Source organism: Triturus cristatus, chromosome 10 (genome assembly GCF_964204655.1).
Source record: "Triturus cristatus chromosome 10, aTriCri1.1, whole genome shotgun sequence".
In the NCBI taxonomy this organism is placed as follows: Eukaryota; Metazoa; Chordata; class Amphibia; order Caudata; family Salamandridae; genus Triturus; species Triturus cristatus.
In genome coordinates, this window is record NC_140593.1 from 855,850,479 (window position 1) to 855,872,582 (window position 22,104).

Consider the following 22,104-nt stretch of genomic DNA (forward strand, 5'->3'; position numbering starts at 1 on the left):
CAAACACGCTCACTCAGCGCTCGATCAGGCTCGATCAGGCGAGATTTATATGAGTGGCTCGCAGGACTGAAACACTAACCTGGGAGCCCCAGGGTGGCTGAATTCCCAGGATGGCCATTTTTGGGCAAGTCACCTCCTTTCCTCCTGCCTCAATCTAGAATTGGCTGCAAATCACAAGATAGAGTTCAATGTCCGTGTGTACTGCCTACTCCCAGATACCTCTCTGTCTTCCTTATGTAAATTAAAATTCGCAAGGGGGGACCAATGACAATCTGCTCCTCCCACATAACCAGGAAGCCCTGTTGAACATGTCTGCCTGTGTTGTTGCAGGGACAGTGCCTTCTCCGCCCAAAAGGTGGCAGGAGAGCCTCACAACAAAGATGGGATCAACTGCTTAATGAGAAACCAGCACGGCAGTTTGTGTGATGGAGTGCAAATTTAACTGAAGGTGTGCCTGAGGTGTCCCTTCCAGGAATACATGGAATTGTGATTGAGGGCCCAGCCTGATCGTTGCTGGATTTCTCGTCATATGTTACAGGTCCGTGCAAAGATTGTGGTGTGTGGGAATGCACTGCAAAAAACAGGACGATTTAAGGGTGTAAAAGAAACCTGTCAGAAGTGGGATTTGAACCCACGCCTCCATGAGGAGACCAGAAGTCTCAGTTGCACTGAAGATCAAGCTCTCTTGAGTCTGGCGCCTTAGACCACTCGGCCATCCTGACAGCCCTGGGTGTGCACAGATCTGACTCTTCTGACTGCACCTGCCAATGTTTGCACTTACAACGTTCACAGCAATGTCACAAGTGTAAAGACCCCACAATACAACATGGCATGACAAAAAAAAAGCTAGGCACAAGAGCGACCACTGATGGATGCGGATTACTTTGTTTCGTCTTGCAAAAGTAAAGGAAGTTTCCCATGGCTCGCTGGGTTCAAGGACCGCCTCTTCTTAGGCTTGCATTGAGATAATAAGGTTTTAGAGGGTGCACATAAAAGCAGCTCATGCACAGTGTTTCTGCCCGGTCTCGAACCGGGGACCTTTCGCGTGTTAGGCGAACGTGATGACCACTACACTACAGAAACTCACTTGCTGTGTTTTACTGTTAGAGCAAGGTTCCTCTCAAGGGTTCTCTCTACTTCTATTCTGCTGTATCAGCAGCCACTCAGAAAGCGAGGAACAAGTGTGAAAACTGCAGAGATATCAGCCAACATACTTGCAATTAGACGTATTAAAAATTGACTTATGCAGGCATCGACAGACAAATATCTGATGCCTAAATGCCAGCAAGTACAGCTTGGGAAAGCATCACCTGGGACACACACAGACTAAGCATGAAGGCAGAAAAAGCACGGTGATCCATGTTTCTTATGAGGTTCAAAATATTTTGTGCAACAATGCGGCGAGTGTAATGAGAAATAGTCAGGCATTGTTAGTTTTGAGTAGGATTCGTATGTTTACCTCTGAAAAAGGGCTCGTCCGGGATTTGAACCCGGGACCTCTCGCACCCTAATCGAGAATCATACCCCTAGACCAACGAGCCGAGGCACACAAGAGTCGCCTTTCGCACCGGCTCCGGGGGTTATTGGCAGCGAGTTAGTGAATGCTTCACCCAAAGCAAGCAACTGCACATGCTGCTCTCTTCTGCAATATGGTTGCTGTCTTTTCCATGGCCGTCATCGAACAAGAAATGAAAATGCCTCTATCCTTCAGACATTTTGTTTGTTCTAGGTGTATGCTCTTGGTGAGGTCAATAAAACCATTTCTGCTCTCATGCCTTGCTTTCATGAAGTAGGCCCAACCTTCAGTACACAAGGACGTGCAAACGAATAGCGCAAACTATCGTCACTTCTCTTTTTGAGCTGTCACTGATACCCCTGGAGCACAGTACGTCACGCTGGTGAGGGATAGACAGCTTCCATTATCTCAGCTTTCCTATAAATTGAGAGAGTAAATGCAAACTGTGTGAAAAACAGAAAACTGCTCTTTCTGCCCGGTCTCGAACCAGGGACCTTTCGCGTGTAAAGCGAACGTGATAACCACTACACTACAGAAACAGACATGCTTGCAGGAATCTTCTTGGCATGTAGTGGGCTGGAATGCACAGACCAAGGGCCAATGTCCATGAAGCTCAAAGTTGGACCCTCCTTACCCGATCTCTTTCTTTGGAAGAAAGGAACGAGGACCCCTTTTATTCCAAAAGGCGATTTTAAAACCATACCTGAAACCACACTAGAAAAACACTTTGCATTTAATTTTCCTACACTGATGGTCCACCCCAGAAAAGCAGTTGCAAAGAAGTCCGGCACTGAAATTCTATACGCCAAAAGTGGGAAATAGCGTAGAGGGAAAGGAACTTTCTCACCATACACGGCGTCTTATAGCATTGAAAAGAAGAAATGGCCCTATATAATAAGAAGCCTAAAAATAATTCCACAGCATGGGCTCGTCCGGGATTTGAATCCGGGACCTCTCGCACCCGAAGCGAGAATCATACCCCTAGACCAACGAGCCTGATTCCCCAGTTGGCATTTTAAGCAATTTCTGATGCGTCTTTCAGAAACAAAGCAGGGCTATTTGGCTGCTCTCTCTCTATGTGAACCACAAAAAGTCATGTTTTCTCTCAAGGTGTTGTTTTTTTCACTCTTGCAAGGAAGGGATCAGTCGATATCCTAGCTGCCAGAGAGCAGAAAAAAGGCGCTGATGAGAACTGTGGCACTTTCTGGCACTTGTACTCCTCTGCAAGTCCTGGACACTTGCCCCATAGACTTCCACCCCAGATGCAAGGGAGGGCCTGCCAATTCTTGCTCCTAAGACAGAGGCATTTGATTCTTGGATTCAAACACGCTCACTCAGCGCTCGATCAGGCTCGATCAGGCGAGATTTATATGAGTGGCTCGCAGGACTGAAACACTAACCTGGGAGCCCCAGGGTGGCTAAATTCCCAGGATGGCCATTTTTGGGCAAGTCACCTCCTTTCCTCCTGCCTCAACCTAGAATTGGCTGCAAATCACAAGATAGAGTTCAATGTCCGTGTGTACTGCCTACTCCCAGATACCTCTCTGTCTTCCTTATGTAAATTAAAATTCGCAAGGGGGGACCAATGACAATCTGCTCCTCCCACATAACCAGGAAGCCCTGTTGAACATGTCTGCCTGTGTTGTTGCAGGGACAGTGCCTTCTCCGCCCAAAAGGTGGCAGGAGAGCCTCACAACAAAGATGGGATCAACTGCTTAATTGGAAACCAGCACGGCAGTTTGTGTGATGGAGTGCAAATTTAACGGAAGGTGTGCCTGAGGTGTTCCTTCCAGGAATACATGGAATTGTGATTGAGGGCCCAGCCTGATCGTTGGTGGATTTCTCGTCATATGTTACAGGTCCGTGCAAAGATTGTGGTGTGTGGGGAATGCACTGCAAAAAACAGGACGATTTAAGGGTGTAAAAGAAACCTGTCAGAAGTGGGATTTGAACCCACGCCTCCATGAGGAGACCAGAAGTCTCAGTTGCACTGAAGATCAAGCTCTCTTGAGTCTGGCGCCTTAGACCACTCGGCCATCCTGACAGCCCTGGGTGTGCACAGATCTGACTCTTCTGACTGCACCTGCCAATGTTTGCACTTACAACGTTCACAGCAATGTCACAAGTGTAAAGACCCCACAATACAACATGGCATAACAAAAAAAAAGCTAGGCACAAGAGCGACCACTGATGGATGCGGATTACTTTGTTTCGTCTTGCAAAAGTAAAGGAAGTTTCCCATGGCTCGCTGGGTTCAAGGACCGCCTCTTCTTAAGCTTGCATTGAGATAATAGGGTTTTAGAGGGTGCACATAAAAGCAGCTCATGCACAGTGTTTCTGCCCGGTCTCGAACCGGGGACCTTTCGCGTGTTAGGCGAACGTGATGACCACTGCACTACAGAAACTCACTTGCTGTGTTTTACTGTTAGAGCAAGGTTCCTCTCAAGGGTTCTCTCTACTTCTATTCTGCTGTATCAGCAGCCACTCAGAAAGCGAGGAGCAAGTGTGAAAACTGCAGAGATATCAGCCAACATACTTGCAATTAGACGTATTAAAAATTGACTTATGCAGGCATCGACAGACAAATATCTGATGCCTAAATGCCAGCAAGTACAGCTTGGGAAAGCATCACCTGGGACACACACAGACTAAGCATGAAGGCAGAAAAAGGACGGTGATCCATGTTTCTTATGAGGTTCAAAATATTTTGTGCAACAATGCGGCGAGTGTAATGAGAAATAGTCAGGCATTGTGAGTTTTGAGTAGGATTCGTATGTTTACCTCTGAAAAAGGGCTCGTCCGGGATTTGAACCCGGGACCTCTCGCACCCTAAGCGAGAATCATACCCCTAGACCAACGAGCCGAGGCACACAAGAATTGCCTTTCGCACCGGCTCCCTTGGTTATTGGCAGCGAGTTAGTGAATGCTTCACCCAAAGCAAGCAACTGCACATGCTGCTCTCTTCTGCAATATGGTTGCTGTCTTTTCCATGGCCGTCATCGAACAAGAAATGAAAATGCCTCTATCCTTCAGACATTTTGTTTGTTCTAGGTGTATGCTCTCGGTGAGGTCAATAAAACCATTTCTGCTCTCATGCCTTGCTTTCATGAAGTAGGCCCAACCTTCAGTACACAAGGACGTGCAAACGAATAGCGCAAACTATCGTCACTTCTCTTTTTGAGCTGTCGCTGATACCCCTGGAGCACAGTACGTCACGCTGGTGAGGGATAGACAGCTTCCATTATCTCAGCTTTCCTATAAATTGAGAGAGTAAATGCAAACTGTGTGAAAAACAGAAAGCTGCTGTTTCTGCCCGGTCTCGAACCAGGGACCTTTCGCGTTTAAAGCGAACGTGATAACCACTACACTACAGAAACAGACACGCTTGCAGGAATCTTCTTGGCATGTAGTGGGCTGGAATGCACAGACCAAGGGCCAATGTCCATGAAGCTCAAAGTTGGACCCTCCTTACCCGATCTCTTTCTTTGGAAGAAAGGAACGAGGACCCCTTTTATTCCAAAAGGCGATTTTAAAACCATACCTGAAACCACACTAGAAAAACACTTTGCATTTAATTTTCCTACACTGATGGTCCACCCCAGAAAAGCAGTTGCAAAGAAGTCCGGCACTGAAATTCTATACGCCAAAAGTGGGAAATAGCGTAGAGGGAAAGGAACTTTCTCACCATACACGGCGTCTTATAGCATTGAAAAGAAGAAATGGCCCTATATAATAAGAAGCCTAAAAATAATTCCACAGCATGGGCTCGTCCGGGATTTGAATCCGGGACCTCTCGCACCCGAAGCGAGAATCATACCCCTAGACCAACGAGCCTGATTCCCCAGTTGGCATTTTAAGCAATTTCTGATGCGTCTTTCAGAAACAAAGCAGGGCTATTTGGCTGCTCTCTCTCTATGTGAACCACAAAAAGTCATGTTTTCTCTCAAGGTGTTGTTTTTTTCACTCTTGCAAGGAAGGGATCAGTCGATATCCTAGCTGCCAGAGAGCAGAAAAAAGGCGCTGATGAGAACTGCGGCACTTTCTGGTACTTGTACTCCTCTGCAAGTCCTGGACACTTGCCCCATAGACTTCCACCCCAGATGCAAGGGAGGGCCTGCCAATTCTTGCTCCTAAGACAGAGGCATTTGATTCTTGGATTCAAACACGCTCACTCAGCGTTCGATCAGGCTCGATCAGGCGAGATTTATATGAGTGGCTCGCAGGACTGAAACACTAACCTGGGAGCCCCAGGGTGGCTGAATTCCCAGGATGGCCATTTTTGGGCAAGTCACCTCCTTTCCTCCTGCCTCAATCTAGAATTGGCTGCAAATCACAAGATAGAGTTCAATGTCCGTGTGTACTGCCTACTCCCAGATACCTCTCTGTCTTCCTTATGTAAATTAAAATTCGCAAGGGGGGACCAATGACAATCTGCTCCTCCCACATAACCAGGAAGCCCTGTTGAACATGTCTGCCTGTGTTGTTGCAGGGACAGTGCCTTCTCCGCCCAAAAGGTGGCAGGAGAGCCTCACAACAAAGATGGGATCAACTGCTTAATGAGAAACCAGCACGGCAGTTTGTGTGATGGAGTGCAAATTTAACTGAAGGTGTGCCTGAGGTGTCCCTTCCAGGAATACATGGAATTGTGATTGAGGGCCCAGCCTGATCGTTGCTGGATTTCTCGTCATATGTTACAGGTCCGTGCAAAGATTGTGGTGTGTGGGAATGCACTGCAAAAAACAGGACGATTTAAGGGTGTAAAAGAAACCTGTCAGAAGTGGGATTTGAACCCACGCCTCCATGAGGAGACCAGAAGTCTCAGTTGCACTGAAGATCAAGCTCTCTTGAGTCTGGCGCCTTAGACCACTCGGCCATCCTGACAGCCCTGGGTGTGCACAGATCTGACTCTTCTGACTGCACCTGCCAATGTTTGCACTTACAACGTTCACAGCAATGTCACAAGTGTAAAGACCCCACAATACAACATGGCATGACAAAAAAAAAGCTAGGCACAAGAGCGACCACTGATGGATGCGGATTACTTTGTTTCGTCTTGCAAAAGTAAAGGAAGTTTCCCATGGCTCGCTGGGTTCAAGGACCGCCTCTTCTTAAGCTTGCATTGAGATAATAAGGTTTTAGAGGGTGCACATAAAAGCAGCTCATGCACAGTGTTTCTGCCCGGTCTCGAACCGGGGTCCTTACGCGTGTTAGGCGAACGTGATGACCACTACACTACAGAAACTCACTTGCTGTGTTTTACTGTTAGAGCAAGGTTCCTCTCAAGGGTTCTCTCTACTTCTATTCTGCTGTATCAGCAGCCACTCAGAAAGCGAGGAACAAGTGTGAAAACTGCAGAGATATCAGCCAACATACTTGCAATTAGACGTATTAAAAATTGACTTATGCAGGCATCGACAGACAAATATCTGATGCCTAAATGCCAGCAAGTACAGCTTGGGAAAGCATCACCTGGGACACACACAGACTAAGCATGAAGGCAGAAAAAGCACGGTGATCCATGTTTCTTATGAGGTTCAAAATATTTTGTGCAACAATGCGGCGAGTGTAATGAGAAATAGTCAGGCATTGTGAGTTTTGAGTAGGATTCGTATGTTTACCTCTGAAAAAGGGCTCGTCCGGGATTTGAACCCGGGACCTCTCGCACCCTAATCGAGAATCATACCCCTAGACCAACGAGCCGAGGCACACAAGAGTCGCCTTTCGCACCGGCTCCGGGGGTTATTGGCAGCGAGTTAGTGAATGCTTCACCCAAAGCAAGCAACTGCACATGCTGCTCTCTTCTGCAATATGGTTGCTGTCTTTTCCATGGCCGTCATCGAACAAGAAATGAAAATGCCTCTATCCTTCAGACATTTTGTTTGTTCTAGGTGTATGCTCTCGGTGAGGTCAATAAAACCATTTCTGCTCTCATGCCTTGCTTTCATGAAGTAGGCCCAACCTTCAGTACACAAGGACGTGCAAACGAATAGCGCAAACTATCGTCACTTCTCTTTTTGAGCTGTCACTGATACCCCTGGAGCACAGTACGTCACGCTGGTGAGGGATAGACAGCTTCCATTATCTCAGCTTTCCTATAAATTGAGAGAGTAAATGCAAACTGTGTGAAAAACAGAAAACTGCTCTTTCTGCCCGGTCTCGAACCAGGGACCTTTCGCGTGTAAAGCGAACGTGATAACCACTACACTACAGAAACAGACATGCTTGCAGGAATCTTCTTGGCATGTAGTGGGCTGGAATGCACAGACCAAGGGCCAATGTCCATGAAGCTCAAAGTTGGACCCTCCTTACCCGATCTCTTTCTTTGGAAGAAAGGAACGAGGACCCCTTTTATTCCAAAAGGCGATTTTAAAACCATACCTGAAACCACACTAGAAAAACACTTTGCATTTAATTTTCCTACACTGATGGTCCACCCCAGAAAAGCAGTTGCAAAGAAGTCCGGCACTGAAATTCTATACGCCAAAAGTGGGAAATAGCGTAGAGGGAAAGGAACTTTCTCACCATACACGGCGTCTTATAGCATTGAAAAGAAGAAATGGCCCTATATAATAAGAAGCCTAAAAATAATTCCACAGCATGGGCTCGTCCGGGATTTGAATCCGGGACCTCTCGCACCCGAAGCGAGAATCATACCCCTAGACCAACGAGCCTGATTCCCCAGTTGGCATTTTAAGCAATTTCTGATGCGTCTTTCAGAAACAAAGCAGGGCTATTTGGCTGCTCTCTCTCTATGTGAACCACAAAAAGTCATGTTTTCTCTCAAGGTGTTGTTTTTTTCACTCTTGCAAGGAAGGGATCAGTCGATATCCTAGCTGCCAGAGAGCAGAAAAAAGGCGCTGATGAGAACTGCGGCACTTTCTGGTACTTGTACTCCTCTGCAAGTCCTGGACACTTGCCCCATAGACTTCCACCCCAGATGCAAGGGAGGGCCTGCCAATTCTTGCTCCTAAGACAGAGGCATTTGATTCTTGGATTCAAACACGCTCACTCAGCGTTCGATCAGGCTCGATCAGGCGAGATTTATATGAGTGGCTCGCAGGACTGAAACACTAACCTGGGAGCCCCAGGGTGGCTGAATTCCCAGGATGGCCATTTTTGGGCAAGTCACCTCCTTTCCTCCTGCCTCAATCTAGAATTGGCTGCAAATCACAAGATAGAGTTCAATGTCCGTGTGTACTGCCTACTCCCAGATACCTCTCTGTCTTCCTTATGTAAATTAAAATTCGCAAGGGGGGACCAATGACAATCTGCTCCTCCCACATAACCAGGAAGCCCTGTTGAACATGTCTGCCTGTGTTGTTGCAGGGACAGTGCCTTCTCCGCCCAAAAGGTGGCAGGAGAGCCTCACAACAAAGATGGGATCAACTGCTTAATGAGAAACCAGCACGGCAGTTTGTGTGATGGAGTGCAAATTTAACTGAAGGTGTGCCTGAGGTGTCCCTTCCAGGAATACATGGAATTGTGATTGAGGGCCCAGCCTGATCGTTGCTGGATTTCTCGTCATATGTTACAGGTCCGTGCAAAGATTGTGGTGTGTGGGAATGCACTGCAAAAAACAGGACGATTTAAGGGTGTAAAAGAAACCTGTCAGAAGTGGGATTTGAACCCACGCCTCCATGAGGAGACCAGAAGTCTCAGTTGCACTGAAGATCAAGCTCTCTTGAGTCTGGCGCCTTAGACCACTCGGCCATCCTGACAGCCCTGGGTGTGCACAGATCTGACTCTTCTGACTGCACCTGCCAATGTTTGCACTTACAACGTTCACAGCAATGTCACAAGTGTAAAGACCCCACAATACAACATGGCATGACAAAAAAAAAGCTAGGCACAAGAGCGACCACTGATGGATGCGGATTACTTTGTTTCGTCTTGCAAAAGTAAAGGAAGTTTCCCATGGCTCGCTGGGTTCAAGGACCGCCTCTTCTTAAGCTTGCATTGAGATAATAAGGTTTTAGAGGGTGCACATAAAAGCAGCTCATGTACAGTGTTTCTGCCCGGTCTCGAACCGGGGACCTTTCGCGTGTTAGGCGAACATGATGACCACTACACTACAGAAACTCACTTGCTGTGTTTTACTGTTAGAGCAAGGTTCCTCTCAAGGGTTCTCTCTACTTCTATTCTGCTGTATCAGCAGCCACTCAGAAAGCGAGGAACAAGTGTGAAAACTGCAGAGATATCAGCCAACATACTTGCAATTAGACGTATTAAAAATTGACTTATGCAGGCATCGACAGACAAATATCTGATGCCTAAATGCCAGCAAGTACAGCTTGGGAAAGCATCACCTGGGACACACACAGACTAAGCATGAAGGCAGAAAAAGCACGGTGATCCATGTTTCTTATGAGGTTCAAAATATTTTGTGCAACAATGCGGCGAGTGTAATGAGAAATAGTCAGGCATTGTGAGTTTTGAGTAGGATTCGTATGTTTACCTCTGAAAAAGGGCTCGTCCGGGATTTGAACCCGGGACCTCTCGCACCCTAATCGAGAATCATACCCCTAGACCAACGAGCCGAGGCACACAAGAGTCGCCTTTCGCACCGGCTCCGGGGGTTATTGGCAGCGAGTTAGTGAATGCTTCACCCAAAGCAAGCAACTGCACATGCTGCTCTCTTCTGCAATATGGTTGCTGTCTTTTCCATGGCCGTCATCGAACAAGAAATGAAAATGCCTCTATCCTTCAGACATTTTGTTTGTTCTAGGTGTATGCTCTCGGTGAGGTCAATAAAACCATTTCTGCTTTCATGCCTTGCTTTCATGAAGTAGGCCCAACCTTCAGTACACAAGGACGTGCAAACGAATAGCGCAAACTATCGTCACTTCTCTTTTTGAGCTGTCACTGATACCCCTGGAGCACAGTACGTCACGCTGGTGAGGGATAGACAGCTTCCATTATCTCAGCTTTCCTATAAATTGAGAGAGTAAATGCAAACTGTGTGAAAAACAGAAAACTGCTCTTTCTGCCCGGTCTCGAACCAGGGACCTTTCGCGTGTAAAGCGAACGTGATAACCACTACACTACAGAAACAGACATGCTTGCAGGAATCTTCTTGGCATGTAGTGGGCTGGAATGCACAGACCAAGGGCCAATGTCCATGAAGCTCAAAGTTGGACCCTCCTTACCCGATCTCTTTCTTTGGAAGAAAGGAACGAGGACCCCTTTTATTCCAAAAGGCGATTTTAAAACCATACCTGAAACCACACTAGAAAAACACTTTGCATTTAATTTTCCTACACTGATGGTCCACCCCAGAAAAGCAGTTGCAAAGAAGTCCGGCACTGAAATTCTATACGCCAAAAGTGGGAAATAGCGTAGAGGGAAAGGAACTTTCTCACCATACACGGCGTCTTATAGCATTGAAAAGAAGAAATGGCCCTATATAATAAGAAGCCTAAAAATAATTCCACAGCATGGGCTCGTCCGGGATTTGAATCCGGGACCTCTCGCACCCGAAGCGAGAATCATACCCCTAGACCAACGAGCCTGATTCCCCAGTTGGCATTTTAAGCAATTTCTGATGCGTCTTTCAGAAACAAAGCAGGGCTATTTGGCTGCTCTCTCTCTATGTGAACCACAAAAAGTCATGTTTTCTCTCAAGGTGTTGTTTTTTTCACTCTTGCAAGGAAGGGATCAGTCGATATCCTAGCTGCCAGAGAGCAGAAAAAAGGCGCTGATGAGAACTGTGGCACTTTCTGGCACTTGTACTCCTCTGCAAGTCCTGGACACTTGCCCCATAGACTTCCACCCCAGATGCAAGGGAGGGCCTTCCAATTCTTGCTCCTAAGACAGAGGCATTTGATTCTTGGATTCAAACACGCTCACTCAGCGCTCGATCAGGCTCGATCAGGCTCGATCAGGCTCGATCAGGCTCGATCAGGCTCGATTTATATGAGTGGCTCGCAGGACTGAAACACTAACCTGGGAGCCCCAGGGTGGCTAAATTCCCAGGATGGCCATTTTTGGGCAAGTCACCTCCTTTCCTCCTGCCTCAATCTAGAATTGGCTGCAAATCACAAGATAGAGTTCAATGTCCGTGTGTACTGCCTACTCCCAGATACCTCTCTGTCTTCCTTATGTAAATTAAAATTCGCAAGGGGGGACCAATGACAATCTGCTCCTCCCACATAACCAGGAAGCCCTGTTGAACATGTCTGCCTGTGTTGTTGCAGGGACAGTGCCTTCTCCGCCCAAAAGGTGGCAGGAGAGCCTCACAACAAAGATGGGATCAACTGCTTAATGAGAAACCAGCACGGCAGTTTGTGTGATGGAGTGCAAATTTAACGGAAGGTGTGCCTGAGGTGTCCCTTCCAGGAATACATGGAATTGTGATTGAGGGCCCAGCCTGATCGTTGGTGGATTTCTCATCATATGTTACAGGTCCGTGCAAAGATTGTGGTGTGTGGGGAATGCACTGCAAAAAACAGGAAGATTTAAGGGTGTAAAAGAAACCTGTCAGAAGTGGGATTTGAACCCACGCCTCCATGAGGAGACCAGAAGTCTCAGTTGCACTGAAGATCAAGCTCTCTTGAGTCTGGTGCCTTAGACCACTCGGCCATCCTGACAGCCCTGGGTGTGCACAGATCTGACTCTTCTGACTGCACCTGCCAATGTTTGCACTTACAACGTTCACAGCAATGTCACAAGTGTAAAGACCCCACAATACAACATGGCATGACAAAAAAAAAGCTAGGCACAAGAGCGACCACTGATGGATGCGGATTACTTTGTTTCGTCTTGCAAAAGTAAAGGAAGTTTCCCATGGCTCGCTGGGTTCAAGGACCGCCTCTTCTTAAGCTTGCATTGAGATAATAGGGTTTTAGAGGGTGCACATAAAAGCAGCTCATGCACAGTGTTTCTGCCCGGTCTCGAACCGGGGACCTTTCGCGTGTTAGGCGAACGTGATGACCACTGCACTACAGAAACTCACTTGCTGTGTTTTACTGTTAGAGCAAGGTTCCTCTCAAGGGTTCTCTCTACTTCTATTCTGCTGTATCAGCAGCCACTCAGAAAGCGAGGAGCAAGTGTGAAAACTGCAGAGATATCAGCCAACATACTTGCAATTAGACGTATTAAAAATTGACTTATGCAGGCATCGACAGACAAATATCTGATGCCTAAATGCCAGCAAGTACAGCTTGGGAAAGCATCACCTGGGACACACACAGACTAAGCATGAAGGCAGAAAAAGCACGGTGATCCATGTTTCTTATGAGGTTCAAAATATTTTGTGCAACAATGCGGCGAGTGTAATGAGAAATAGTCAGGCATTGTGAGTTTTGAGTAGGATTCGTATGTTTACCTCTGAAAAAGGGCTCATCCGGGATTTGAACCCAGGACCCCTCGCACCCTAATCGAGAATCATACCCCTAGACCAACGAGCCGAGGCACACAAGAGTCGCCTTTCGCACCGGCTCCGGGGGTTATTGGCAGCGAGTTAGTGAATGCTTCACCCAAAGCAAGCAACTGCACATGCTGCTCTCTTCTGCAATATGGTTGCTGTCTTTTCCATGGCCGTCATCGAACAAGAAATGAAAATGCCTCTATCCTTCAGACATTTTGTTTGTTCTAGGTGTATGCTCTCGGTGAGGTCAATAAAACCATTTCTGCTCTCATGCCTTGCTTTCATGAAGTAGGCCCAACCTTCAGTACACAAGGACGTGCAAACGAATAGCGCAAACTATCGTCAATTCTCTTTTTGAGCTGTCACTGATACCCCTGGAGCACAGTACGTCACGCTGGTGAGGGATAGACAGCTTCCATTATCTCAGCTTTCCTATAAATTGAGAGAGTAAATGCAAACTGTGTGAAAAACAGAAAACTGCTCTTTCTGCCCGGTCTCGAACCAGGGACCTTTCGCGTGTAAAGCAAACGTTATAACCACTACACTACAGAAACAGACACGCTTGCAGGAATCTTCTTGGCATGTAGTGGGCTGGAATGCACAGACCAAGGGCCAATGTCCATGAAGCTCAAAGTTGGACCCTCCTTACCCGATCTCTTTCTTTGGAAGAAAGGAACGAGGACCCCTTTTATTCCAAAAGGCGATTTTAAAACCATACCTGAAACCACACTAGAAAAACACTTTGCATTTAATTTTCCTACACTGATGGTCCACCCCAGAAAAGCAGTTGCAAAGAAGTCCGGCACTGAAATTCTATACGCCAAAAGTGGGAAATAGCGTAGAGGGAAAGGAACTTTCTCACCATACACGGCGTCTTATAGCATTGAAAAGAAGAAATGGCCCTATATAATAAGAAGCCTAAAAATAATTCCACAGCATGGGCTCGTCCGGGATTTGAATCCGGGACCTCTCGCACCCGAAGCGAGAATCATACCCCTAGACCAACGAGCCTGATTCCCCAGTTGGCATTTTAAGCAATTTCTGATGCGTCTTTCAGAAACAAAGCAGGGCTATTTGGCTGCTCTCTCTCTATGTGAACCACAAAAAGTCATGTTTTCTCTCAAGGTGTTGTTTTTTTCACTCTTGCAAGGAAGGGATCAGTCGATATCCTAGCTGCCAGAGAGCAGAAAAAAGGCGCTGATGAGAACTGTGGCACTTTCTGGCACTTGTACTCCTCTGCAAGTCCTGGACACTTGCCCCATAGACTTCCACCCCAGATGCAAGGGAGGGCCTGCCAATTCTTGCTCCTAAGACAGAGGCATTTGATTCTTGGATTCAAACACGCTCACTCAGCGCTCGATCAGGCTCGATCAGGCGAGATTTATATGAGTGGCTCGCAGGACTGAAACACTAACCTGGGAGCCCCAGGGTGGCTAAATTCCCAGGATGGCCATTTTTGGGCAAGTCACCTCCTTTCCTCCTGCCTCAATCTAGAATTGGCTGCAAATCACAAGATAGAGTTCAATGTCCGTGTGTACTGCCTACTCCCAGATACCTCTCTGTCTTCCTTATGTAAATTAAAATTCGCAAGGGGGGACCAATGACAATCTGCTCCTCCCACATAACCAGGAAGCCCTGTTGAACATGTCTGCCTGTGTTGTTGCAGGGACAGTGCCTTCTCCGCCCAAAAGGTGGCAGGAGAGCCTCACAACAAAGATGGGATCAACTGCTTAATGAGAAACCAGCACGGCAGTTTGTGTGATGGAGTGCAAATTTAACGGAAGGTGTGCCTGAGGTGTCCCTTCCAGGAATACATGGAATTGTGATTGAGGGCCCAGCCTGATCGTTGGTGGATTTCTCGTCATATGTTACAGGTCCGTGCAAAGATTGTGGTGTGTGGGGAATGCACTGCAAAAAACAGGACGATTTAAGGGTGTAAAAGAAACCTGTCAGAAGTGGGATTTGAACCCACGCCTCCATGAGGAGACCAGAAGTCTCAGTTGCACTGAAGATCAAGCTCTCTTGAGTCTGGCGCCTTAGACCACTCGGCCATCCTGACAGCCCTGGGTGTGCACAGATCTGACTCTTCTGACTGCACCTGCCAATGTTTGCACTTACAACGTTCACAGCAATGTCACAAGTGTAAAGACCCCACAATACAACATGGCATGACAAAAAAAAAGCTAGGCACAAGAGCGACCACTGATGGATGCGGATTACTTTGTTTCGTCTTGCAAAAGTAAAGGAAGTTTCCCATGGCTCGCTGGGTTCAAGGACCGCCTCTTCTTAAGCTTGCATTGAGATAATAGGGTTTTAGAGGGTGCACATAAAAGCAGCTCATGCACAGTGTTTCTGCCCGGTCTCGAACCGGGGACCTTTCGCGTGTTAGGCGAACGTGATGACCACTGCACTACAGAAACTCACTTGCTGTGTTTTACTGTTAGAGCAAGGTTCCTCTCAAGGGTTCTCTCTACTTCTATTCTGCTGTATCAGCAGCCACTCAGAAAGCGAGGAGCAAGTGTGAAAACTGCAGAGATATCAGCCAACATACTTGCAATTAGACGTATTAAAAATTGACTTATGCAGGCATCGACAGACAAATATCTGATGCCTAAATGCCAGCAAGTACAGCTTGGGAAAGCATCACCTGGGACACACACAGACTAAGCATGAAGGCAGAAAAAGCACGGTGATCCATGTTTCTTATGAGGTTCAAAATATTTTGTGCAACAATGCGGCGAGTGTAATGAGAAATAGTCAGGCATTGTGAGTTTTGAGTAGGATTCGTATGTTTACCTCTGAAAAAGGGCTCGTCCGGGATTTGAACCCGGGACCTCTCGCACCCTAAGCGAGAATCATACCCCTAGACCAACGAGCCGAGGCACACAAGAGTCGCCTTTCGCACCGGCTCCCTTGGTTATTGGCAGCGAGTTAGTGAATGCTTCACCCAAAGCAAGCAACTGCACATGCTGCTCTCTTCTGCAATATGGTTGCTGTCTTTTCCATGGCCGTCATCGAACAAGAAATGAAAATGCCTCTATCCTTCAGACATTTTGTTTGTTCTAGGTGTATGCTCTCGGTGAGGTCAATAAAACCATTTCTGCTCTCATGCCTTGCTTTCATGAAGTAGGCCCAACCTTCAGTACACAAGGACGTGCAAACGAATAGCGCAAACTATCGTCACTTCTCTTTTTGAGCTGTCACTGATACTCCTGGAGCACAGTACGTCACGCTGGTGAGGGATAGACAGCTTCCATTATCTCAGCTTTCCTATAAATTGAGAGAGTAAATGCAAACTGTGTGAAAAACAGAAAGCTGCTGTTTCTGCCCGGTCTCGAACCAGGGACCTTTCGCGTGTAAAGCGAACGTGATAACCACTACACTACAGAAACAGACACGCTTGCAGGAATCTTCTTGGCATGTAGTGGGCTGGAATGCACAGACCAAGGGCCAATGTCCATGAAGCTCAAAGTTGGACCCTCCTTACCCGATCTCTTTCTTTGGAAGAAAGGAACGAGGACCCCTTTTATTCCAAAAGGCGATTTTAAAACCATACCTGAAACCACACTAGAAAAACACTTTGCATTTAATTTTCCTACACTGATGGTCCACCCCAGAAAAGCAGTTGCAAAGAAGTCCGGCACTGAAATTCTATACGCCAAAAGTGGGAAATAGCGTAGAGGGAAAGGAACTTTCTCACCATACACGGCGTCTTATAGCATTGAAAAGAAGAAATGGCCCTATATAATAAGCAGCCTAAAAATAATTCCACAGCATGGGCTCGTCCGGGATTTGAACCCGGGACCTCTCGCACCCGAAGTGAGAATCATACCCCTAGACCAACGAGCCTGATTCCCCAGTCGGCATTTTAAGCAATTTCTGATGCGTCTTTCAGAAACAAAGCAGGGCTATTTGGCTGCTCTCTCTCTATGTGAACCACAAAAAGTCATGTTTTCTCTCAAGGTGTTGTTTTTTTCACTCTTGCAAGGAAGGGATCAGTCGATATCCTAGCTGCCAGAGAGCAGAAAAAAGGCGCTGATGAGAACTGCAGGCACTTTCTGGCACTTGTACTCCTCTGCAAGTCCTGGACACTTGCCCCATAGACTTCCACCCCAGATGCAAGGGAGGGCCTGCCAATTCTTGCTCCTAAGACAGAGGCATTTGATTCTTGGATTCAAACACGCTCACTCAGCGCTCGATCAGGCTCGATCAGGCGAGATTTATATGAGTGGCTCGCAGGACTGAAACACTAACCTGGGAGCCCCAGGGTGGCTGAATTCCCAGGATGGCCATTTTTGGGCAAGTCACCTCCTTTCCTCCTGCCTCAATCTAGAATTGGCTGCAAATCACAAGATAGAGTTCAATGTCCGTGTGTACTGCCTACTCCCAGATACCTCTCTGTCTTCCTTATGTAAATTAAAATTCGCAAGGGGGGACCAATGACAATCTGCTCCTCCCACATAACCAGGAAGCCCTGTTGAACATGTCTGCCTGTGTTGTTGCAGGGACAGTGCCTTCTCCGCCCAAAAGGTGGCAGGAGAGCCTCACAACAAAGATGGGATCAACTGCTTAATGAGAAACCAGCACGGCAGTTTGTGTGATGGAGTGCAAATTTAACTGAAGGTGTGCCTGAGGTGTCCCTTCCAGGAATACATGGAATTGTGATTGAGGGCCCAGCCTGATCGTTGCTGGATTTCTCGTCATATGTTACAGGTCCGTGCAAAGATTGTGGTGTGTGGGAATGCACTGCAAAAAACAGGACGATTTAAGGGTGTAAAAGAAACCTTTCAGAAGTGGGATTTGAACCCACGCCTCCATGAGGAGACCAGAAGTCTCAGTTGCACTGAAGATCAAGCTCTCTTGAGTCTGGCGCCTTAGACCACTCGGCCATCCTGACAGCCCTGGGTGTGCACAGATCTGACTCTTCTGACTGCACCTGCCAATGTTTGCACTTACAACGTTCACAGCAATGTCACAAGTGTAAAGACCCCACAATACAACATGGCATGACAAAAAAAAAGCTAGGCACAAGAGCGACCACTGATGGATGCGGATTACTTTGTTTCGTCTTGCAAAAGTAAAGGAAGTTTCCCATGGCTCGCTGGGTTCAAGGACCGCCTCTTCTTAAGCTTGCATTGAGATAATAAGGTTTTAGAGGGTGCACATAAAAGCAGCTCATGCACAGTGTTTCTGCCCGGTCTCGAACCGGGGACCTTTCGCGTGTTAGGCGAACGTGATGACCACTACACTACAGAAACTCACTTGCTGTGTTTTACTGTTAGAGCAAGGTTCCTCTCAAGCGTTCTCTCTACTTCTATTCTGCTGTATCAGCAGCCACTCAGAAAGCGAGGAACAAGTGTGAAAACTGCAGAGATATCAGCCAACATACTTGCAATTAGACGTATTAAAAATTGACTTATGCAGGCATCGACAGACAAATATCTGATGCCTAAATGCCAGCAAGTACAGCTTGGGAAAGCATCACCTGGGACACACACAGACTAAGCATGAAGGCAGAAAAAGCACGGTGATCCATGTTTCTTATGAGGTTCAAAATATTTTGTGCAACAATGCGGCGAGTGTAATGAGAAATAGTCAGGCATTGTGAGTTTTGAGTAGGATTCGTATGTTTACCTCTGAAAAAGGGCTCGTCCGGGATTTGAACCCGGGACCTCTCGCACCCTAATCGAGAATCATACCCCTAGACCAACGAGCCGAGGCACACAAGAGTCGCCTTTCGCACCGGCTCCGGGGGTTATTGGCAGCGAGTTAGTGAATGCTTCACCCAAAGCAAGCAACTGCACATGCTGCTCTCTTCTGCAATATGGTTGCTGTCTTTTCCATGGCCGTCATCGAACAAGAAATGAAAATGCCTCTATCCTTCAGATTTTTTGTTTGTTCTAGGTGTATGCTCTCGGTGAGGTCAATAAAACCATTTCTGCTCTCATGCCTTGCTTTCATGAAGTAGGCCCAACCTTCAGTACACAAGGACGTGCAAACGAATAGCGCAAACTATCGTCACTTCTCTTTTTGAGCTGTCACTGATACCCCTGGAGCACAGTACGTCACGCTGGTGAGGGATAGACAGCTTCCATTATCTCAGCTTTCCTATAAATTGAGAGAGTAAATGCAAACTGTGTGAAAAACAGAAAACTGCTCTTTCTGCCCGGTCTCGAACCAGGGACCTTTCGCGTGTAAAGCGAACGTGATAACCACTACACTACAGAAACAGACACGCTTGCAGGAATCTTCTTGGCATGTAGTGGGCTGGAATGCACAGACCAAGGGCCAATGTCCATGAAGCTCAAAGTTGGACCCTCCTTACCCGATCTCTTTCTTTGGAAGAAAGGAACGAGGACCCCTTTTATTCCAAAAGGCGATTTTAAAACCATACCTGAAACCACACTAGAAAAACACTTTGCATTTAATTTTCCTACACTGATGGTCCACCCCAGAAAAGCAGTTGCAAAGAAGTCCGGCACTGAAATTCTATACGCCAAAAGTGGGAAATAGCGTAGAGGGAAAGGAACTTTCTCACCATACACGGCGTCTTATAGCATTGAAAAGAAGAAATGGCCCTATATAATAAGAAGCCTAAAAATAATTCCACAGCATGGGCTCGTCCGGGATTTGAATCCGGGACCTCTCGCACCCGAAGCGAGAATCATACCCCTAGACCAACGAGCCTGATTCCCCAGTTGGCATTTTAAGCAATTTCTGATGCGTCTTTCAGAAACAAAGCAGGGCTATTTGGCTGCTCTCTCTCTATGTGAACCACAAAAAGTCATGTTTTCTCTCAAGGTGTTGTTTTTTTCACTCTTGCAAGGAAGGGATCAGTCGATATCCTAGCTGCCAGAGAGCAGAAAAAAGGCGCTGATGAGAACTGTGGCACTTTCTGGCACTTGTACTCCTCTGCAAGTCCTGGACACTTGCCCCATAGACTTCCACCCCAGATGCAAGGGAGGGCCTGCCAATTCTTGCTCCTAAGACAGAGGCATTTGATTCTTGGATTCAAACACGCTCACTCAGCGCTCGATCAGGCTCGATCAGGCGAGATTTATATGAGTGGCTCGCAGGACTGAAACACTAACCTGGGAGCCCCAGGGTGGCTAAATTCCCAGGATGGCCATTTTTGGGCAAGTCACCTCCTTTCCTCCTGCCTCAATCTAGAATTGGCTGCAAATCACAAGATAGAGTTCAATGTCCGTGTGTACTGCCTACTCCCAGATACCTCTCTGTCTTCCTTATGTAAATTAAAATTCGCAAGGGGGGACCAATGACAATCTGCTCCTCCCACATAACCAGGAAGCCCTGTTGAACATGTCTGCCTGTGTTGTTGCAGGGACAGTGCCTTCTCCGCCCAAAAGGTGGCAGGAGAGCCTCACAACAAAGATGGGATCAACTGCTTAATGAGAAACCAGCACGGCAGTTTGTGTGATGGAGTGCAAATTTAACGGAAGGTGTGCCTGAGGTGTCCCTTCCAGGAATACATGGAATTGTGATTGAGGGCCCAGCCTGATCGTTGGTGGATTTCTCGTCATATGTTACAGGTCCGTGCAAAGATTGTGGTGTGTGGGGAATGCACTGCAAAAAACAGGAAGATTTAAGGGTGTAAAAGAAACCTGTCAGAAGTGGGATTTGAACCCACGCCTCCATGAGGAGACCAGAAGTCTCAGTTGCACTGAAGATCAAGCTCTCTTGAGTCTGGCGCCTTAGACCACTCGGCCATCCTGACAGCCTTGGGTGTGCACAGATCTGACTCTTCTGACTGCACCTGCCAATGTTTGCACTTACAACGTTCACAGCAATGTCACAAGTGTAAAGACCCCACAATACAACATGGCATGACAAAAAAAAAGCTAGGCACAAGAGCGACCACTGATGGATGCGGATTACTTTGTTTCGTCTTGCAAAAGTAAAGGAAGTTTCCCATGGCTCGCTGGGTTCAAGGACCGCCTCTTCTTAAGCTTGCATTGAGATAATAGGGTTTTAGAGGGTGCACATAAAAGCAGCTCATGCACAGTGTTTCTGCCCGGTCTCGAACCGGGGACCTTTCGCGTGTTAGGCGAACGTGATGACCACTGCACTACAGAAACTCACTTGCTGTGTTTTACTGTTAGAGCAAGGTTCCTCTCAAGGGTTCTCTCTACTTCTATTCTGCTGTATCAGCAGCCACTCAGAAAGCGAGGAGCAAGTGTGAAAACTGCAGAGATATCAGCCAACATACTTGCAATTAGACGTATTAAAAATTGACTTATGCAGGCATCGACAGACAAATATCTGATGCCTAAATGCCAGCAAGTACAGCTTGGGAAAGCATCACCTGGGACACACACAGACTAAGCATGAAGGCAGAAAAAGCACGGTGATCCATGTTTCTTATGAGGTTCAAAATATTTTGTGCAACAATGCGGCGAGTGTAATGAGAAATAGTCAGGCATTGTGAGTTTTGAGTAGGATTCGTATGTTTACCTCTGAAAAAGGGCTCGTCCGGGATTTGAACCCGGGACCTCTCGCACCCTAATCGAGAATCATACCCCTAGACCAACGAGCCGAGGCACAAAAGAGTCGCCTTTCGCACCGGCTCCGGGGGTTATTGGCAGCGAGTTAGTGAATGCTTCACCCAAAGCAAGCAACTGCACATGCTGCTCTCTTCTGCAATATGGTTGCTGTCTTTTCCATGGCCGTCATCGAACAAGAAATGAAAATGCCTCTATCCTTCAGACATTTTGTTTGTTCTAGGTGTATGCTCTCGGTGAGGTCAATAAAACCATTTCTGCTCTCATGCCTTGCTTTCATGAAGTAGGCCCAACCTTCAGTACACAAGGACGTGCAAACGAATAGCGCAAACTATCGTCACTTCTCTTTTTGAGCTGTCACTGATACCCCTGGAGCACAGTACGTCACGCTGGTGAGGGATAGACAGCTTCCATTATCTCAGCTTTCCTATAAATTGAGAGAGTAAATGCAAACTGTGTGAAAAACAGAAAACTGCTCTTTCTGCCCGGTCTCGAACCAGGGACCTTTCGCGTGTAAAGCGAACGTTATAACCACTACACTACAGAAACAGACACGCTTGCAGGAATCTTATTGGCATGTAGTGGGCTGGAATGCACAGACCAAGGGCCAATGTCCATGAAGCTCAAAGTTGGACCCTCCTTACCCGATCTCTTTCTTTGGAAGAAAGGAACGAGGACCCCTTTTATTCCAAAAGGCGATTTTA

The 22,104-nt window shown here is 47.1% G+C and overlaps 17 non-coding genes across 17 annotated transcripts; all 17 read right to left on the reverse strand.

Moving 5' to 3' along the window:
* Positions 1 to 610: 610 nt before the first annotated feature.
* Positions 611 to 722, reverse strand: TRNAL-CAA (transfer RNA leucine (anticodon CAA)). The gene is made up of 2 exons: positions 685 to 722; positions 611 to 656 (listed from the first exon to the last, which is right to left on the reverse strand). It is a non-coding gene; the product is annotated as a tRNA-Leu (tRNA).
* A 288-nt stretch (positions 723 to 1,010) lies between these two features.
* Positions 1,011 to 1,083, reverse strand: TRNAV-AAC (transfer RNA valine (anticodon AAC)). The gene has a single exon. It is a non-coding gene; the product is annotated as a tRNA-Val (tRNA).
* A 2,365-nt stretch (positions 1,084 to 3,448) lies between these two features.
* TRNAL-CAA (transfer RNA leucine (anticodon CAA)) lies at positions 3,449 to 3,560 on the reverse strand. Its single transcript has 2 exons — positions 3,523 to 3,560; positions 3,449 to 3,494 (listed from the first exon to the last, which is right to left on the reverse strand). It is a non-coding gene; the product is annotated as a tRNA-Leu (tRNA).
* A 288-nt stretch (positions 3,561 to 3,848) lies between these two features.
* Positions 3,849 to 3,921, reverse strand: TRNAV-AAC (transfer RNA valine (anticodon AAC)). Its single transcript has one exon. It is a non-coding gene; the product is annotated as a tRNA-Val (tRNA).
* Positions 3,922 to 4,307: 386 nt separating this feature from the next.
* Positions 4,308 to 4,379, reverse strand: TRNAP-AGG (transfer RNA proline (anticodon AGG)). The gene has a single exon. It is a non-coding gene; the product is annotated as a tRNA-Pro (tRNA).
* A 1,906-nt stretch (positions 4,380 to 6,285) lies between these two features.
* Positions 6,286 to 6,397, reverse strand: TRNAL-CAA (transfer RNA leucine (anticodon CAA)). The gene is made up of 2 exons: positions 6,360 to 6,397; positions 6,286 to 6,331 (listed from the first exon to the last, which is right to left on the reverse strand). It is a non-coding gene; the product is annotated as a tRNA-Leu (tRNA).
* Positions 6,398 to 9,122: 2,725 nt separating this feature from the next.
* On the reverse strand, positions 9,123 to 9,234 carry TRNAL-CAA (transfer RNA leucine (anticodon CAA)). The gene is made up of 2 exons: positions 9,197 to 9,234; positions 9,123 to 9,168 (listed from the first exon to the last, which is right to left on the reverse strand). It is a non-coding gene; the product is annotated as a tRNA-Leu (tRNA).
* Positions 9,235 to 9,522: 288 nt separating this feature from the next.
* TRNAV-AAC (transfer RNA valine (anticodon AAC)) lies at positions 9,523 to 9,595 on the reverse strand. Its single transcript has one exon. It is a non-coding gene; the product is annotated as a tRNA-Val (tRNA).
* A 2,795-nt stretch (positions 9,596 to 12,390) lies between these two features.
* Positions 12,391 to 12,463, reverse strand: TRNAV-AAC (transfer RNA valine (anticodon AAC)). The gene has a single exon. It is a non-coding gene; the product is annotated as a tRNA-Val (tRNA).
* Positions 12,464 to 14,828: 2,365 nt separating this feature from the next.
* TRNAL-CAA (transfer RNA leucine (anticodon CAA)) lies at positions 14,829 to 14,940 on the reverse strand. The gene is made up of 2 exons: positions 14,903 to 14,940; positions 14,829 to 14,874 (listed from the first exon to the last, which is right to left on the reverse strand). It is a non-coding gene; the product is annotated as a tRNA-Leu (tRNA).
* Positions 14,941 to 15,228: 288 nt separating this feature from the next.
* TRNAV-AAC (transfer RNA valine (anticodon AAC)) lies at positions 15,229 to 15,301 on the reverse strand. Its single transcript has one exon. It is a non-coding gene; the product is annotated as a tRNA-Val (tRNA).
* A 386-nt stretch (positions 15,302 to 15,687) lies between these two features.
* Positions 15,688 to 15,759, reverse strand: TRNAP-AGG (transfer RNA proline (anticodon AGG)). Its single transcript has one exon. It is a non-coding gene; the product is annotated as a tRNA-Pro (tRNA).
* Positions 15,760 to 16,200: 441 nt separating this feature from the next.
* TRNAV-UAC (transfer RNA valine (anticodon UAC)) lies at positions 16,201 to 16,273 on the reverse strand. Its single transcript has one exon. It is a non-coding gene; the product is annotated as a tRNA-Val (tRNA).
* A 385-nt stretch (positions 16,274 to 16,658) lies between these two features.
* On the reverse strand, positions 16,659 to 16,730 carry TRNAP-CGG (transfer RNA proline (anticodon CGG)). Its single transcript has one exon. It is a non-coding gene; the product is annotated as a tRNA-Pro (tRNA).
* Positions 16,731 to 18,066: 1,336 nt separating this feature from the next.
* TRNAV-AAC (transfer RNA valine (anticodon AAC)) lies at positions 18,067 to 18,139 on the reverse strand. The gene has a single exon. It is a non-coding gene; the product is annotated as a tRNA-Val (tRNA).
* Positions 18,140 to 20,504: 2,365 nt separating this feature from the next.
* TRNAL-CAA (transfer RNA leucine (anticodon CAA)) lies at positions 20,505 to 20,616 on the reverse strand. Its single transcript has 2 exons — positions 20,579 to 20,616; positions 20,505 to 20,550 (listed from the first exon to the last, which is right to left on the reverse strand). It is a non-coding gene; the product is annotated as a tRNA-Leu (tRNA).
* A 288-nt stretch (positions 20,617 to 20,904) lies between these two features.
* TRNAV-AAC (transfer RNA valine (anticodon AAC)) lies at positions 20,905 to 20,977 on the reverse strand. The gene has a single exon. It is a non-coding gene; the product is annotated as a tRNA-Val (tRNA).
* Positions 20,978 to 22,104: the final 1,127 nt, after the last annotated feature.